The sequence below is a fragment of the Mya arenaria genome, chromosome 1 (genome assembly GCF_026914265.1).
Source record: "Mya arenaria isolate MELC-2E11 chromosome 1, ASM2691426v1".
NCBI lineage: Eukaryota > Metazoa > Mollusca > Bivalvia > Myida > Myidae > Mya > Mya arenaria.
In genome coordinates this window covers 50,083,204-50,095,223 of record NC_069122.1, presented here as the reverse complement: position 1 = coordinate 50,095,223, position 12,020 = coordinate 50,083,204, and the positions used below count along the sequence as shown (strand labels likewise).

Here is a 12,020-nt window from a genome sequence, read left to right as displayed (position 1 = left end):
GACCATTCTGACTAAAACAAATAGAGGTGTTAATAGAAAAATATTGTCATGTAGCCTAGCTTGTTGGGAGAATAATGTTGGCAGTAAGTTTGATTTAGTTAAGTTCAACAATTTATTGAAGATATTCTCATGAAACTTAGTACACATGTTACCAGTCCCAACACACGTGAAGCAAGGGCCATAACTCTCATAAAAATGTTTGTTTGCATCAACAGCAGTGGTGTTTTCACATAAGATGATGAATCATTATGAAATGCTGCATATATCAGCACATATATTAGTATATGTTGTCCTGTCTAGGCTGTAGCTTTAATTGTCATGCAAGGGGCAACCTGCAGGTCCTATAATCTCTGGATCAGTGCCGCCTGCAAGTCCAAGGTCCCTACCCTGACACTTGAAGTCATCAATCATTGGGTCCTGCATACATGGTTATAGTTTATGTTTAGGGCCTGTTACTTAAAAGATGTGGGTCACAGGAGCTTAGTACCTGAGTACAAATTTCGGAATTGGTATAAGTACAGCAGGGCAACAGTATCACAATTGTATTACATAATTAAGAACAATAGTAATACATTGTCTTCGGCAAACAAAATAGCATCAGCTTGAGATGGTATAAATAGCTATGTGACACCCTACTACTATACCATTCATAGATAGTATAACTGCAGTGCAAGGGTATCACTCCACTATAGCTGACAATCGGCAATTTCCGGAACATCTGTAGAACATTGTCAGTTCCTCGGTATATCATTGGTGAAAGAAAAGTGGTATTTCGGTAGCGCATCCGCTCCAACGGTAGTACTATATTGGTCATTGCTTCAGCCATTTTTTTTTTGAGAGCTTTTTCGATAGGGCTCGACTGATTTTCTCGCTGTTTTTAACTGTATGCTCCGGTTTAGTCCCGGAGGTACTACTGTAGTGTGTGACATGCCCTTTAGGCTGTTCCTGAATGTTGGCATATTCCATTGATCTGTCTGCCACTTTAGGGGCATTTGTCACTTACAATGACAGCTCTAGTTATTCAATATTTGCTTTATGCAAATATGTCTGCCTTTTAAAAATTGTTGGCAATTTGTAAAAACAAAGGGTGCTTTTAACTTGGTGGTAAAATATTGAAATTGGTCTACATTGGGATAAAATCAGATTTCTATTACATTGTTGAAATCTGTCTCAGTAAAATCACAACCACACAAATGAATGAACTGACAGTTTCTAGGTCAAATAAATCATTGTTAGGTCAATATTTGAAAAGAAGAACTCTATATTTAAATAAAAACTTAATGTCTGAATTAAGTATTGTCTGGAACATAACAATACACATCATTTCCTGTTTTAAAAGTGTTCACTACTGCTTATGTCATTCATTATTTGAGACATTCAGGGGTGACAACCAGTGAAGAAAAAAACGAATCCAGAATTAGAATACAACCTACATTCTCAGCCAATGAAATTGAAGATTAGGCAATTAAGTACTAGACTAGTTTTAAGGTCCATCCATGCACGCTCCCACTGGAAAACTCCCATTGTAATGTTGGTCATAACTGGAAAACTCTAATAAAAGTGAGAGCACACAATTAAAATTGTAACCTTGGTAACGATGCCCTTATGTGTTATTATATAACTAACTAGATGATCTGGGGGTGGGGGGCACCCGATACATGTCTTGCTTAAATCCAAGGCAATATTTTCTGTCAATATTGTAGAGAAATTATGCATGAATTATATCAAAATGCATCATTTTAGACCAATTGTTTGAAAAAGACAGAGAAAAATGGACAAGATCTGCGTGGATTGATGTTTAATTTTCATATCATAATATACCAGCACAGTTGGTTTGCCTGGAAATACTTCTTCATGTCCTGACTTAGTGTAACTTGAAATTAACTTTGTGTTAATTAAATTTGACAAAAGACATTCATAAACATATCTTGTCAATATAAAATTATATGTTCACTAGATATTGTTAATATCGTCATTTCATAGCTTAATCATCATAGTCTATTTCTTGATACTAATAAAACATAGTAAAATTTTAATCAGAGAATTTAATACATTGTCGTTCTTTTCATGTTATATCATTATTGGACCTGTTAGACAGATAATTATTTAAGTGACATCTTAAAGTTAATGTTAAACATTGCAAGTACAGTAAATGGTTTGAAGTGACTCTCCATTTACTGTTTGTAAGAACATTCTTTAACTTTTAGTGGTCTTTATTATATTGTGTAAACTACCCACTACTGGGCCAGCCACTGCTTATATCTTCTGCTTCACCTGATTATAACCAATTATAATGTCTGACTATGGATTAACTAAAATAAATGTATTAGAAAATTTGAAAGATACTCACCAGACTTATTTGACAAAATATAATTTTGACCTCTAAAACATGTACTTTTCAGGTTTGCCTGACGTCTGTTTGGGTAGATCAGTAGTCAGCCTTAATACTGGGCGGGCTACATTCTATTTGATAAATGCATTTTAACAGACACCCTCAATCTTGCATTCAATGATTCACATTTTCTAATAAATCAAAATTACACTTAATTCAGATGACAAAAACAAGATTCATATTAATATCATATAAATGACATGCAATCATATCATGTTTAAAGGATAAAGAGACTGTTTGGTTAAATATCACAAGAATTTTGAATTGAATCAAGTTTTAAGTTGGGTGGAAACCTTTTGATAATGTATCATTTTCTGTCTACCTTGATGCATGAATGCAACATGCTTACAGGGGAATGGAGAAGGTATGCATTTTAAATATTCTCAATAAAAAGGAAAAAAAAATCATTGCAACTTGATGTATTTTATGCTGATCTGTTTATTAGGTATATTCAACGTCCTGGTGCTGTAATGGTGTCATCTGCGTTGTCAATATGTCCAAAACCTGTCAACAGGGGATTTAACTCAATATATTTTTAGCCAGAGTCATGTACAATTTTAATGGACAACAATATGTGCAGCATGCTTCATGTGAAAATATCTAAAAATTCAGAATGGTTTCCAAGCCTTGGCTTACATTTGCACATTTAGAGCAAATTACACATTGAAGGCAATGTCAATACCACAACATGACTATTACACAACATGTCAATACCACAACATGACTATATCACAACATGACAATGCCATAACATGACTATTACACAACATGTCAATACCACAACATGACAATATCACAACATGACAATGCCATAACATGTCAATACCATAACATGACAATACCACAACATGACAATACCACAACATGACAATGCCAAAACATGACAATAACACAACATGACAATGCCACAACATGACAATACCACAACATGGCAATATCACAACATGACAATATCATAACATGACAATACCACAACATGACAATGCCACAACATGACAATATCACAACATGACAATGCCATAACATGACAATATCACAACATGACAATGCCACAACATGGCAATACCACAACATGACAACACCATAACATGACAATACCATAGCATGACAATATCACAGCATGACAATACCACAACATGACAATTCCACAACATGGCAATGCCACAACATGACAATGCCACAACATGACAATACCACAGCATGACAATACCACAACATGACAATTCCACAACATGACAATGCCACAACATGACAATACCATAACATGACAAAACCACAACATGACTATACCACAACATGACAATACCTAAACATGACAATGCCACAACATGACAATATCACAACATGACAACACCACAACATGACAATGCCACAACATGACAATACCACAACAAATGCCACAACATGACAATAACACAACATGGCAATGCCACAACATGACAATACCACAGCATGACAATACCACAGCATGACAATACCATAACATGGCAATACCATAACATGACAATACCACAGCATGACAATACCATAACATGGCAATACCATAACATGACAATACCATAACATGACAAAACCACAACATGACTATACCACAACATGACAATACCTAAACATGACAATGCCACAACATGACAATATCACAACATGACAACACCACAACATGACAATACCACAACAAATGCCACAACATGACAATAACACAACATGGCAATGCCACAACATGACAATACCACAGCATGACAATACCACAGCATGACAATACCATAACATGGCAATACCATAACATGACAATACCATAACATGACAATACATCAGCATGACAATACCACAACATGACAATACCACAACATGACTATACCACAACATGACAATACCTAAACATGACAATGCCACAGCATGACAATACCACAACATGACTATACCACAACATGACAATACCATAACATGACAAAACCACAACATGACTATACCACAACATGACAATACCTAAACATGACAATATCACAACATGACAACACCAAAACATGACAATACCACAGCATGACAATGCCACAACATGACAACACCACAACATGACAATGCCACAACATGACAATACCATAACATGACAAAACCACAACATGACTATACCACAACATGACAATACCTTAACATGAAAATTTAATGCCACAACATGACAATATTATCACAACATGACAACACTACAACATGACAATGTCACAACATGACAATACCATAACATGACAAAACCACAACATGACTATACCACAACATGACAACACCATAACATGACAATACCATAGCATGACAATATCACAGCATGACAATACCACAACATGACAATTCCACAACATGGCAATGCCACAACATGACAATGCCACAACATGACAATACCACAGCATGACAATACCACAACATGACAATTCCACAACATGACAATGCCACAACATGACAATACCATAACATGACAAAACCACAACATGACTATACCACAACATGACAATACCTAAACATGACAATGCCACAACATGACAATATCACAACATGACAACACCACAACATGACAATGCCACAACATGACAATACCACAACAAATGCCACAACATGGCAATGCCACAACATGACAATGCCACAACATGACAATACCACAGCATGACAATACCACAGCATGACAATACCATAACATGGCAATACCATAACATGACAATACCATAACATGACAAAACCACAACATGACTATACCACAACATGACAATACCTAAACATGACAATGCCACAACATGACAATATCACAACATGACAACACCACAACATGACAATGCCACAACATGACAATACCACAACAAATGCCACAACATGACAATAACACAACATGGCAATGCCACAACATGACAATACCACAGCATGACAATACCATAACATGGCAATACCATAACATGACAATACCATAACATGACAATACATCAGCATGACAATACCACAACATGACAATACCACAACATGACTATACCACAACATGACAATACCTAAACATGACAATGCCACAGCATGACAATACCACAACATGACTATACCACAACATGACAATACCATAACATGACAAAACCACAACATGACTATACCACAACATGACAATACCTAAACATGACAATGCCACAACATGACAATATCACAACATGACAACACCAAAACATGACAATACCACAGCATGACAATGCCACAACATGACAATGCCACAACATGACAATACCATAACATGACAAAACCACAACATGACTATACCACAACATGACAATACCTTAACATGAAAATTTAATGCCACAACATGACAATATTATCACAACATGACAACACTACAACATGACAATGTCACAACATGACAATACCATAACATGACAAAACCACAACATGACTATACCACAACATGACAATACCTAAACATGAAAATTTAATGCCACAACATGACAACACCACAACATGACAATACCACAACACAACAATACCACAACATGACAATACCACACCATGACAATACAACAGCATGATATTGCCACAACATGACAATACCATAACATGGCAATGCCACATCAAGACAATACCACAACATAACAATACCACAACATGGCAAAACCACAACATGACAATACCACAACATAACAATACCACAATATGGCAAAACCACAACATGACAATAACACAACATAACAATGCCACAAAATGACATACCACGATATGACAAAACCACAACATCCCAACATGACAAAAACCATCATGACAATAATACATCATGACAACTATTAAAGACTGTTTTATGACATTATAAGAACGTGCCACTTCCACAACATGATGAAACTACAACATGATATTAATAATCACAACATAAAAATACCACTACTTAACAATACCATTTTATGACGATACTGCAACATGACAACACCACAACATGACATCTCGAAAAATACCAAAACTGTACAATATACCATAACATGGACAAACTACAACACAACATGACATTACAAATTACTCAAAACACAGCAGCATAATCTGTTCAACTTAGGTGATATAATAGGTCCAATTTAACAAGTAATCCATCGTAACCTGTCCATTTTAATACCAGAAATGGTGCCCTTAATTCATATACAAATTAAAACCCAGTTCACCTGTACTTTATTCATGCACAGCTGGTGCCCTTTGTATGTTGAATCAATGCCCTGTCAATATTGCTTGGCTGGCCAATAAAAATGACAATTATACCCTAGGTAGACATTGTCAGAGGTTGTTAGAGTCTCAAATACACTGACACTATTCATTAGGCCTATAAAGAAAAATGTGTTTTGGGTTACAATAAAATTGATCATCATTCCTTTGAACTGTAGATAACATTTTATATTTAGAGGTTATTTGTAAGATTGTTTGGTTTTGGCCATTAAGTTTGGTTTAAATTTACAATGTCTTTTTTAATCAACAATTATTGATAGTAAAATTACTTTTTTGGTCGTATATAGCTCAACTGTTTTGGTCGTATATAGCTCAACTGTTTTGGTCGTATATAGCTCAACTGTTTTTGGCTCATCAGTTTGTCAAAGACAGAAGTTGAGGGTATGTGATCGCCTTGGTGTCGTTGTTGGCATCATGCAAAGACTTGAACCTTGGCCATAACTCAAAACTGTTGAGGATATTCAAATGAAACTTGGTATACATTTTGTCAGAGAGAATACACAAGTATAAAATAAAGACCATAACTTCAGCATGAATAATAATCCAGACATACCCCCATCACTCTTTAATAAATTCAATATTTGTAAGGTTTTTGACTGGGATTATACTCACGCTTGTAAACGGAATCGGATTGCTTTGTTCTCTCTTATTTTTCATTCCATTCTCCTACCCGACATTATTGAAAAAAACTCAGTGAAAAAAGGAGAAAAAGACATTTGCCTTAGAGAACCATGTTATTTCATTACATATCAATACTTGATGACTTCCTGTCTTCAGGGGTGGAATTCTCAGAAACCACTGTAGGCGAATAGTTAGCTATGGTTTAGTATGTTTTTCTGCCTCAGACTTAACAAGGGAACGATATTGTCAAGATCGCCAATTATCAGTTCTCATGCTACGCCATCTATTGAACAGGCTTTTTATGGTCAATTATCAGTTCTCATGCAATGTCATCTATCGAACAGGCTTTGCATACTCTTCTTGCATGCGACCTGAGAATTAAGTAGGAAAATGAGAAATGGGGAAAATAATGTACATACATGTACGTCATTTAATACTGCTAATTATGTGAAAATAGAAATTCATCATAGGTTGAAAAAAAGCTTTTAGTAGGTCATATTTCTGTTTGTTATGTTCTGCATCATATTTTAAATACCTTACCATACCAATCCTTATAGATGCACTTCCAACAATGAAGTTTGGCTTTAAATGAATGCTGTAGAATTGACAAGCAGTCAGGGTGCTTCAATAAGCTGTACATACACCCAGTCCAATCATTCAACAACATGAATCATCTGTATAGTCTTAAAAATTATCATTATGCATGGGAATTCAATCAAACTTTACATATTTTTTTTTATTCTAGAGCACCATGGAAAGGTCTTTCACTAACACAGTTTGTGATCTTATTGCAAGTGTCAAGGTCACACTAACAGATTTGTCATGTTCCATTTATGCTGTAGTAAAATATGTTTTTCGCTGTTCAAGTGTAACATTCAAACACTACTTAATCTCAGTGAAAAAGGCACTGCTTTGTAATGAAATTGACCTTTTGGTTTTATCAATGCTCCAACTACGTTTCACTGATTAAAGGCAGTATTGCCTTATCTTTGCCTTGCTTCATTATAGTGGATATTGCTAACTTAGAGGTCGATTGGCTGTCCCACTAACAAGGCCAACTGATATGCATTTGCCACATTTCTGGGACTACTCTTGTTGTTGTTGTTGTTGTTGTTTTTCAAGCAAAAAATTACTTAACCATTCATTGATTTTTTTTTTGGCAAAATATATACTGGTAGTTAACTAGTATAAAACAGTATTTTTTCCTATTACTTTACCAGAAGTGAACCTGTTATATCCCATTTAATAAATTGTTATGTTATCTTGCTTAACGTCATGCTGTCCCAAGAGATGTGCATTTTCTTGCTGGTATCATTTCTGGAAATATTTTTTACAAACTACTGACAGATTGGGAAATGACTTATCTGACAACTTTTCTTGTAAAGGATGTGTTTTATCACATACTCCTATCAATAATTACATATCTTCTTATGATAAATGGGATATTGGTTGTCTTGGAGAGTTTGAGAGTTGTAGGGTAGTAATTATTTGTTTGTATAGGCCTGGTATTACAAATATTACAGATTGATTAATTTTCCTGGAAATTCATATTTTTGCGAATCAATATCTTGTTAAGCATTTGTCAAGCGCTGGTTACTGTGTAGATAAATTAGGAAATACATCATTTTATTTATGGAAGCATAATTGGAAATCTATTTCTATACTATAAGATAAAGCAATAGACATAAAACAAACAGTCACATTATTTGGAAGCAATGTTAAGTAGCCTGTATGTATGAGAACGTATGTTTAGATATTGTCATAGCTTTGGCAACAGCATGCTTGTTTTCATGCAAAAAATGCAACCTTGACCTAGGCAATGTTGAACGCGGAAACTGTTAAAAAAAACATAATTCTTACGGATATTGTCACTGGTGTGTAGCGATACCAATAACTCTGGCTTACATAACTCTTGATTAACCCCCCTTGATCAATTATGAGCAACAAACAAACATAAGCATCTGCTTGGGGTGCCCTTGTAAATGTTGTTGACTTTTTGTTGAATAGTATTATTTGGCCATGCCATGAGAGAGCAAATGTCTTTCTGAAGTTGCATGCTTGCCTGTCTGCCAGCTGTGGGCCATGATTTCATTGCGCCTCATCATGATATTAAGTGGATTTTACAAAAGCTTACCTTCAATAACAAGATAATTTATATAATTAAGGTACAATTAAAAGTATTTTAAGTCCTGGAATAGGTTTATAGGTATGTTCTTTTCCAAAATATATGATAAAGATACTGACTTGCAAAGTGTCTTAGAAAGTTCTTCACTTTACTTCTGTTCCAAATTTATATAAATGCAATATTCCATTTCTATTTTCAGTTGTTACCATGGTGACAAGATGGAAAACTCATGTGAGAATCACCAACACCCAGAGTTATGTCCCTTGGTTAGTAAGAAGTAAGTGTATCAGCATTGACCACAGGGGAATGGTCAGCCCAGACCAAAAATGGACAAGGATGGATATTGGATGAGAAAGGGTGAACAAATTGTCAAATGTTGACTTTTGGCTGATATGTGACAGTTTTCCTAGGTTTATGGAGAAACTTCTAAAACTTGGCTAGGCGAAAATGTGACAGAGTTCCTAGATCTGAGGGGAAAACTTCTAAAACTTGGCTATGCTGAAATGTGAAATATTTCTAAGACAAAACAGCAAGGTTCGGTGGAGAAAACTTCAAGAACTCAGCTCCGCAGATATATGACAGATTTCTAAGCTCTGTTGTGGAAAATGTCCTTAACATGACAAGGTTATTATGTGAAACAACATAGTCAGAGGTAAAACTGGCTTTCAAGTGACCATGCTGAAATATGTGACAAATTTTATAAACAACAGGCAACAATGTAATGTTTGTATTTAGTTAGTAAAAGAGGCGTTGACATGACCAGGCTATTGTGGGACAATTTGCTTTACAATAATTCCGATCTAGATGGTTTTAAGTGGAAAAAAACACACTAAATTATAACAAAAACAATATAACTTTGGATTAAACAGCAATGTTCCAGTCCTATCAGAGATGTTTCATAGCAGAAATATCCATAACACTTGACAAGGCCATAATGAGATAGTTCTTATTAGGTCATGGGTAACAGTTATATTTATTATAACATAAAACAAGGGTTACAAGAGTATCAATAATGGTTTTAGGTAAACATTTCATGAAATAGGGTATGAATGGATGAAAAAAAAAAAAATGGCAACTATTTGCCTGACCAAGCCTATAGATGTCTGTAGCCAATTGTATTAAAGTGGATAAGTCCTAACGAGCGGTTAAATTTAACCAACTTTTATACAATTGGCTGCTGATATCCAAAAATTGAAGAGCAAAAGGCGTTAAGTGTGGTATCATTATGATGTGATTTACTGGAATGTCTCTGTATGAAGGGGTTTATGTAAAAGTGTTCTAAATGATCTAAAGTGAAGAAGTATTAGGACATCTTTGGCTTTTATTCATTACAATAAAGATTGACTAATGGTTTAAATTTGGCATTTTCACCCTTAATTTTAAAGCAAAATATGAGTTATAACATAGTTTGAGTTTTCAACTGTGAAAAACCCTTAAATCAATGTTAATAAAATATGTTTGTTTATTGTTTCATTTTGTAAGCATGGTTGATAACAAGTTATGTTATGCATTATTGGTTTTTCTTTGGACAGTCGTTGAATATGAAAGTGTGATCATTGCTTTATTCACATTACGTACATTAAAATTGATTTATTTCCCCTTGTGATGAATTTTTTATGTATCAGAGATGTAATTGTTGACTGATGGATGACTGATAAATGCTCTATATTTGTTTCTATGCTCATAAAGCAGAAGGAAGGAATTTTACAGTCACAAGCGATGTGGAAAAAATAGTTATTGTTGATTATGTAATTTTCAGTATAATATTTTAGGTTAAACCTCATAACTTGTTGAAAGGTTTTCTCTCTGGTTAGTATAATATTGATTCTTGTATAATTAAAAACATCCGTGTATTTTGGCTGCAAATACTCAAAATTAATCATATTATAAAAGTTACTATATCATATTAAGCAAAACATTTGTTGTGTATTTTTAATTAATGTTAAATTTCAAAACACGAAAAATAATAATCATCAGACATTTACATTAAATTCTAAATGAATATTTGAATTTAGTATCAGGAAATCAGTTAACTGGTCAAAATCATAAGATACAAGAATCTTTATTTAAAGTCGGGTATATGGTAACAAAAAACTTTATAGCTCATGAGCCATTTTATCAACTTAATATACATATATTATGATACTTAACATGACAAACAAACAAAAAAGTCAAATGCTACTTATATTATTATTTTCTTTGTTCCTTTTTGTTGTATATATTTATAAATAATGTATAACGAATGTACGGGCAAAATATATATATTACATTTTGGTTTTATTTAAACCAACAATGTATAATGTTCATAGTTTTGTTATCATCATGACATAGGCAAGACAGCCATTTGCATTTTATAAATATTGGCCTTTATTGAAATGTTTGATAGATATATTTCTTTGTTCGAATACGTGTTACTGTTATGATTTTGTATTTTGAAGTCATTGTACAATTGATCGTTTGAGTGCTTAATTTGAATTTTATGTCGACATACAGTTATGTGTTAAAGAACTATTTAAGATATTTGATTAAAATAAAGTGATAAATGTATTCCTGTCTTTTTTTTTGCTTGGACATTTCCATCAAAAACAGTAGGATGTACCTTGTAATGAATAAAATTGACTTTGGAAACAATTTCAAAATGGGTCAAAGCCCCTTTGTCCTGCT

General features: G+C 34.0%; 1 pseudogene; it reads left to right on the top strand.

Annotated features, from left to right (window-relative positions):
- Positions 1-11,529, top strand: part of LOC128229895 (zinc finger CCCH domain-containing protein 10-like) — a 181,524-nt pseudogene extending 169,995 nt beyond the window's left edge.
- The last annotated feature ends 491 nt before the right edge of the window (positions 11,530-12,020 follow it).